At 42.3% G+C, this 7,510-nt stretch overlaps 1 long non-coding RNA gene across 1 annotated transcript; it reads right to left on the bottom strand.

Annotated features, from left to right (window-relative positions):
• Positions 1-1,566: 1,566 nt before the first annotated feature.
• LOC115070185 lies at positions 1,567-7,163 on the bottom strand. The gene is made up of 3 exons (XR_003849385.1): positions 7,099-7,163; positions 3,668-3,797; positions 1,567-1,648 (listed from the first exon to the last, which is right to left on the bottom strand). It is a non-coding gene; the product is annotated as an uncharacterized LOC115070185 (long non-coding RNA).
• Between the last annotated feature and the right edge of the window lie 347 nt (positions 7,164-7,510).

Raw genomic sequence — 7,510 nt, 5'->3', positions numbered from 1 at the left:
CATATACTAATTAAAGAAAGCATATAATTGTTCCTGTAAAATTAAAAAATAGGGCCTTGGTATATGACTCAGCTGTAATGTGCATGCCTAGCAATATATATAAAGCCTGCATTTCAAAGAAAAGAAGAAAGAAAGAAAGGAAGGAAGGAAGGAAGGAAGGAAGGAAGGAAGGAAGGAAGGAAGGAAGGAAAGAAGGAAGTTAGAGGGGGAAGGAAAGAGGGAAAGGGAGGGAGAGAGGGAGGGGAGAGAAAAGAGAAAAATAAACAGCAAAAACGAGATGGAGACAGAAGGAGATAGAGGAAATAGAAAATGAGAGAGAAAGGCAAATAGCAAAGAGAGATAGACAAAAACAGAGGCAGAGACAGAGACAGAAAAATCAAAGGACAAAATTATTAATCAAACCACTTTGGGGATATAGATCTAGAGGAACTGATACCATTATCATCCCATGTTCATTACAGTATCGTTTTTAGTAACCAGGCAGAAACATCCTAAGTGTTCATTTAAAATGAGTGAACAATACACAAAAATACACTGACATGCACAGCTACACACATACACATAAACCTACTTAAACACAATAGAATATTCTTCAGTCTCAAAAACAGGAGTCCTGTGTTTTATAATAACATGAATAAAACTGGAGGTCATTGTAATAAGTGAAATTAAAGTCACAAGAAAACAAAGGCTGTGCAAGGTGTAGTGGTGCATGCCTTTAATGCCAGCACTTGGGAGGCAGAGGCAGGTAGACCTCTGTAAGATCAAGGCCAGCCTGGTCTACATAGTGAGTTACAAACTAGGTGAGGCTACAGGGAGACCCTGTCTAAAAAAAAAACTTTTAATATGTAAAATTTAAATTGGACATGATGATTGGTTTCTGGCGATCTGCTATGCAGCTTGGCAATTAACGATTATATTGTGTGATTGAAAACTGCTAAGAGAAATCAGTGTTCTCACAGAAAGTAAGTTTTTGTGGGAAATATGTTCATTAATTTGATTTAATATCACAATATATTTATACATTAAAATAAAACTGTGGATCACAAAAAAATAGATAACAATGAAAATGGTGCTTATTAATAGAAAGGCAAGTTGGCTCTATGGAACACAACTGATCAGTGCCCTGTGACTATTACACAGCTCTGGCAGTCCTCCATCATTAATAAACTCGCTTCCCCATTCTAATCTGCCCAGAGATGTGTGACACTTTTGAGTGTCACATAACATCTTTCTGGTTCCACGTTGGTTTATTAAGCTAAATAAAATCTTTGATTCTTACTCATTCATAATCTGAATGAGAATCACAAGTTGTACCTTATTTTGGCAATTATCTCTTAAAATAATTTTCTTGGGTTAGAAAGAAGACCCAGTGATTAAGAGCATACACTTGTTCTTCCAAGGAAGAGAATTCAGTACTCAGCACCCACATTGGACAGTTCACAACACCTGTAACTCCAGCTTTAAGGGGATCCCAAGCCTCTGCACTCATGTGCAGTGTTCACACATACACATAATTAAAAATAATAAAATAAATATTTTAACATATGGCTTTCCTTATAACTCACCCCTCGCTCCAAGGGTGGATGGACTCTTTCGTGTGTGCTTTCTTCTTGCAGTTACTGTTTTCTTCTTGCAGTTACTGATGCACCTGCAAGTCCAGTGTTATTATTGGCATGGACTTGGGAACCAGGCTCCCTGAGCTCAAACCCTAGAGTCTTAAACAAATGTCTTGGTTACTCTGTGCCTCAGTTTCTTCAGGGCATCTCACTGGATTTTGTGGTAAACATGTGAGCTACAGAAATAAAACAAAATGTGTTGAACATAGAACAAGCCTTTTTGCTTTATACCCTCCAGGTGGCAAGACAAACCCAGTGGGGCCTGCTGCTTCTTGAAGGTCCTGAGACCGTGTCCAGCTCTGCCGCTGCTTCTGAGAATGAAAACCAGTTTCTAATTTAGGACTCTTTGGGTGTTACTACTTTTTAATTTTCTCCTCTCTCAGGATATTATGATCAAGCAAAAATTTATATGGCAATTTTCATTTGAGGGAGCTCATTTATTTTACAGATTGACTATATCAAATCACCACTCACCATCATAATGGCCCTTCAGATGGGTCAGGTGCATTTACTGTGTTGATGTACTCTGAACATCAAATCTAACAGCCCTCAGGAGCCTCTGCTCAAGCTAGGAAAAAATGTCAGGTAGCCCAAGAAAACTGGAATAATCATACTATCTTTTAAGTAAAATAATTAGGGACCCCACGTGAATGGTCCCCTCGGGAACGATGGTTTGTTTTAGCTTCCTCGGTCTGCGTCAAAGTCTTTCAGAAGTGAGTTCTTGGCGCAGAGAGGTTTTTCGCACAAGACCCCATCCCCAATGTGTGTGTGTGTGTGTGTGTGTGTGTGTGTGTGTGTGTGTACACGTGTGCGCTGCATGTGTTCTACTGTATGTGTACATGTGTGCAGGTGCACATACACATGTGAGCACATACGGGTGTAAAGACTAAAGATCTACTTTGAGTGCCTTTGATTGCTCTCCACATTATTTTTTGGGTAGAGATTCTCACTGAACTTGGAACTCACTGATTCGAGCGAGCTGGTTGGTCAGAGAGCTCTAGAGATCCTGGTTTCTACTGCTTCAGTGTTGGGGTCACAGTGTATACCACCAGGCCAGCTTTTTACATGGCTTTTGGGAATCTGAATTCAGATCTTCATGCTTTTACCAGCTGAGCCATCCCCTCAGCCTCTCCAGGCTCAATTTTATCACTCAGAATGGGCTTGGTTATGTGGCTGTACCAACCCCCCCGCCAAATCTCCATGCTTTAAGGCAATACAGGCTTATTTCTAGCTGAGGTCACATGTCAGCATGTTTGGGCAGTGTTTTCTGGTCCACATGATCTCCACTCTAGATTCAGACTAGCATTTCCAGCCTGGCAACAACAGAAAGAGAATATGAGAATAAGCCCTTGGAGGATTTTGTTCTGAAGTGACCCATCTCACCTCTGGTGACCTTTCAATGGCTGGAGCACATTTATGGCTATATGTAGCTTCCAAAAACTCAAAGTGAAATGGTACTGAGTATCAGAGGTGGTGACAATGGTGACGTTTGCCACACCAGTCATGTCACCTAAGTTTTGAGTGCATTACTGCCTTTGTTCTTATTTATTAAATGTGCCGTCAGCTTCTAGAACACGATATAATTGCATTTCACTTGGTCTCTTCTAAGTTGGCAGCATCCCTAATATTATCTGAATTGGAACTAAGCTCCTCAACAGGACAAGTTTGTTCCTTCAAACTCTGGCTTTTCTCTAAAACAGTGCCTGTGTTGTTGTCAAAATGTGAGCTTGTTTTTCCTCCTGAGTTTTCTGCCTTGCCCAGCCCCCATCTGGGTCTAATTGTAAAATGCATCTGCATGTTTTAAAGGCTCATTATGTAAATGTATCAGAGTCCATATCCATCAACAGATAATTAAGAAGGCTATATACATATTTATGAGTTAGCTTAATATTGCTTTAATGAGGAGGTTTACTAGAAATATCAAATCAAGGAGGCAAAAAGAAAAATGATCATAACAAAGATGAACACTAGTTTTGATCAGTTCTTGGTAGCTCAGAGAACTGTCAGAACATTCAAAGAGCTGTCAGAACTCAGATTTCCGATGAGCCTACCGTAAATGGTAAGAAGCAGCTGGCAGAGCTTGAGTCTTAAGTCACTCAAGACTTCTTTGAACACAAAGCTAGTCTTTCTGGTTTCAAACTGGAGAAGTTTCCAGAAGCCAAAGTCTCATGTTTCTACAACCTGGAAAAGAAGAAAGAGGGGGTAATGCTAGAGCTATATGGTTCCTGTGTGCTACTTAGGAAAAGGTGCTAAGGTGCTTCCCGAGAGAGGAAGATGGTCATTCTCTTCTCTCTAGCAGACAAGCCCACAGGTACGTGGGGGAGAAGTTGCTTTGTTCACTCTCATAGGTGCCTCTTGTCCTGATACCAGGATACACAGCCAGTGGGAGTAGCACAGATAGAGCTCAGACTTCCCCTACCCTGTGGGCCCGGCACCTTTGCACAGCAGGCAATGGACACAGTGCCAGCCCCATCTAGAAACCCCTTGAGTTCCCACCAGAATCTGGCCTAAGTCTGCAGTAACAGAGACTTAGCCCTCATTTTATCTAGCAACGTATCTTCTGTTTGCCTAAATGTCTGTTCGACCCCACCTTTGGGGCATCTCTCTTGTATCTCAACTACCTATATTCATTCCATTGGCCAGTCCAGTCACATGGTACCATCCAATTCCAAAGAAAATGGGAGAAATATGAGCTTTCTGGGTGATCAGAAACAGCATTGTCTCTAACAGTGCACCCATCAGTTCACCAAATATCCATTTCACAATCTTCACTCACATAGAACATCATCATGCCAAGCAAGAAAACCCGAAGACCCTCCTCATGAGTCTAGGACTTCATGGCATGGCCAGTCCTCACCATGGGGTCTAGACTGGCCCAGTCTAGAGACCTGTGAACTAGAGGACAAGTTAAAACCCATCTTGACCGATATACGTTGTGGAGGAGGACGATCCTATCCAAAAGTAAAGTCCCCATTCCATCAGGGGTGTAATGGAAGAGGCACTCCTTGCCCACAGCAATTCTAAAATGCTGGCTTTGAGGAAGGTTCCCTGACTTGATCCAGTGCTGATCTCTGGGACAGTGCTTTGCCTGACAGTCTTCCTTGCATGTCCGAACTGGATGCTAACAAGGATGCCTCTTGCGTTGCTCCTCAGCTTTGGGGCCCTGGTTCCTCCTGGTTCCTCCTAGAGCAGGTTACGGGCTAAGGTTATTTTATAACTTCAACAATCAAAATCTTTTTCCTTTTCTTTTAAATTCATGCTTGGGTTTTCTTTGGCTTAAACAAGTCTCTCGACTTCAGTTAGTGTTGGGTCAGGAACCCCTTCCAGCCTCCTCTCTCTCTCTCCACCCTCCCTACCCTCCTTTACATATTTCCAGACTCCATGGCCCAACTCTCAGTCTCATGGTTCATTTAACTGCACCAAAGTCTGGAAAGTATAATCTCATTTTCTTCTTAAAAAGGAAAAGAAACAGGGTTCGAATGCATATATTTTTCTTTCCCACCTGCAGCCCTCTATGGTTGAGGAAGTAAATTATCCCAACTAGCAACATCCACTAAAAAGCACATGTTTGGAGTGAGGTAAATTAAAATTCTAAAATTTCTAAAACTGAAAGTGAGTATTGTTTCCAGAACAAAATAAGATCTGAAGTTGACAAAGCAGAATATTCTAACCAGGATAGAGGGCTTCAGTCGTCTCCATCATAAAATGGAGTTAATAACAGAATTTCCTTCATTGTCATAAACTTCTATTAGACAATGTTTGTTAAATACTTGGCACAGTATCATGCAAGGAAATGTCGGGCTAGCAGAGCATGAACAATAAATATGAGGCTGTGTTCATATGCGGCACAACTCAGCTGTGTAATCAATTTTACTTCCTTTTCCCATATCTGAATCTAACATCTGTGTTAAGTCCATTCCTTTTGATGACAGAAACTATATCTCAGTTCATTTTCAGCCTCTTCCAGGAGTTTGGGCAAGGTCTATGGGACAAAAACAGCTCCAGATAGCAAGGCCAGAGGGTAGACATCTGGCCTTCCTTATTTTTCCCTGTCTACTGAGGCAGCCCTGGCCATCTGGTTTGTGTGGCTCACATCTGGCCTCTCCTTCTTTCCTACCACTAAGCAGGTCTTTAAATTCAATGTGCCAGGTCTGGGAGACTCCGAAGTACACAGGAAACATCCTATTTATTGTCCAGTTCATTCTGGAACCTCAAAACCCTCATTGAGGCAGACTTGGCCCTGTCTGTCCTGACTCATTTCATACATGTATGCCTTCTGTTCTCACACCTCATTGGCCTAGGAACTCAGGGCTCTTCCCACACCCTTGCAACACAGCTCAGATGTTTTCTGCCCCTGAATTTCCAATGCTACCTGGAGAGTCCTTCGTTCAGCATCAGTCAACCCCTGTCCTCCCAGGACTCTACTGAAAGAGTCTTGATGGCTTCTGAGACTATACTTTCCAGTACCTTAGCCACTGACCAAATGTGGCTATTCAAATGTTAATGAAGTAAAAGTATGTTCATCGAGTCACACTGGTCATATTTCAAGGGCTCAGTAGCCATGGTCTAGAGAAGGTGGCTCTTATTGTGGAACATTTCCAGGAAGTACTATTGGACCACACTGGTCTCAAGTTAGTTTTCTCAGTGGCCTTCCCCTTCTCTTCCCCTCAGAATCTTTATCTGACCTGGAGAAGAAGACTTGGTCTCACATGGTCATCCAGTCTTACATATACCCTGTCTCATGTCTGGGCTTAGGATTAGACACTCAAAAGCCAAGAAGTGATTCCTTTGTTTTCTGTGCTACACTGGGTTACCAAAGGCACCAACAATGAGAAGTCTTTGCTACAAGTAGAGTGACAGATCATTCCAGTTTGCCAGGGCCAAGAGGATTTGTGGGATATGGATCTTACCAGGAAGTCCCAGACAACTGGAACGAAGCCGGTCGGTCACCTTAGTTACAAAATACAGCTTACCAATAATGACCATGGGGGGAAACTACCTATTGTAATTTCTTAAAATTCATCTCACTTCTATAGCCAATATTAATGTGATAAAAATCACACTTTAACCTCCTAAATTGGATATATTTCTTTTTCTTTCAGAAGTTTCCCTGAACCCCACTCTCCCATGCCCCTCCCTGCTGGCTCTGTGACATCTATGGTTTTCTACTGGTTCTACCTGGTATTTAACAGTGCATGTCTCTTGTCACTATCCCCTCTCTCCCTCACCAGGTGAACTATTGGAGTATCTGACACATCACTTTTCTCTGAGGAAAAATGATCAATCCTGGGGTCAGCTGAAGAGTGAGCCCCATGCAGGGCTTCACCTGGACAAACAGCATGGGCCCACTCCACAGAACCCCTGTGAGCATTAAACTCAGCCCTTCGATCAGTTGTTAATAGCTGCCTTTTGGCCCATTTCTAACTGACATAGTGCCAGTTTCAAAGAGAAGAGTGAAGGCAGAGAAACTGCTGTCTCTTACCTGCTGACTGTTCCTCACCCCTCTCAGTCCTCAGCCTGACGTTTCCCTGCCCTGGTTGATTAAGCGAGTGAACCAACTAAAAATATCTCCATAGCAGAAGCTCAGAGGGCTGAGAAATTAAAAAAAATGAGCTGTGCAGGAAGACAAATGACCTCCTTTCACCCTGGACATCCTCTCATGAGGTTCCTTAGCCAGTAACTACCATGCATGAACTCTCTGGCCATGAACATGATTCCTGCTGCTGTTCCTGCAACATCCTCCTCCCTCATTAATTTATCCCATATGGTCTATTGCAAGTATAGCCTCCTCTAGAGGCTCATGATTTATGTTGGCCAAAGCATTGTTTCAATTGCTAATCTCACGGATGATTCAGAAAACAAAGATATTTTATAGTTTCTTAACCAAACTTGAA

Source organism: Nannospalax galili, unplaced genomic scaffold (assembly GCF_000622305.1).
Source record: "Nannospalax galili isolate Female #2095 unplaced genomic scaffold, S.galili_v1.0 scaffold734, whole genome shotgun sequence".
Lineage (NCBI taxonomy): Eukaryota > Metazoa > Chordata > Mammalia > Rodentia > Spalacidae > Nannospalax > Nannospalax galili.
The sequence above is the reverse complement of the archived record's forward strand: the minus strand, read 5'-3'. Positions and strand labels throughout refer to the sequence as shown.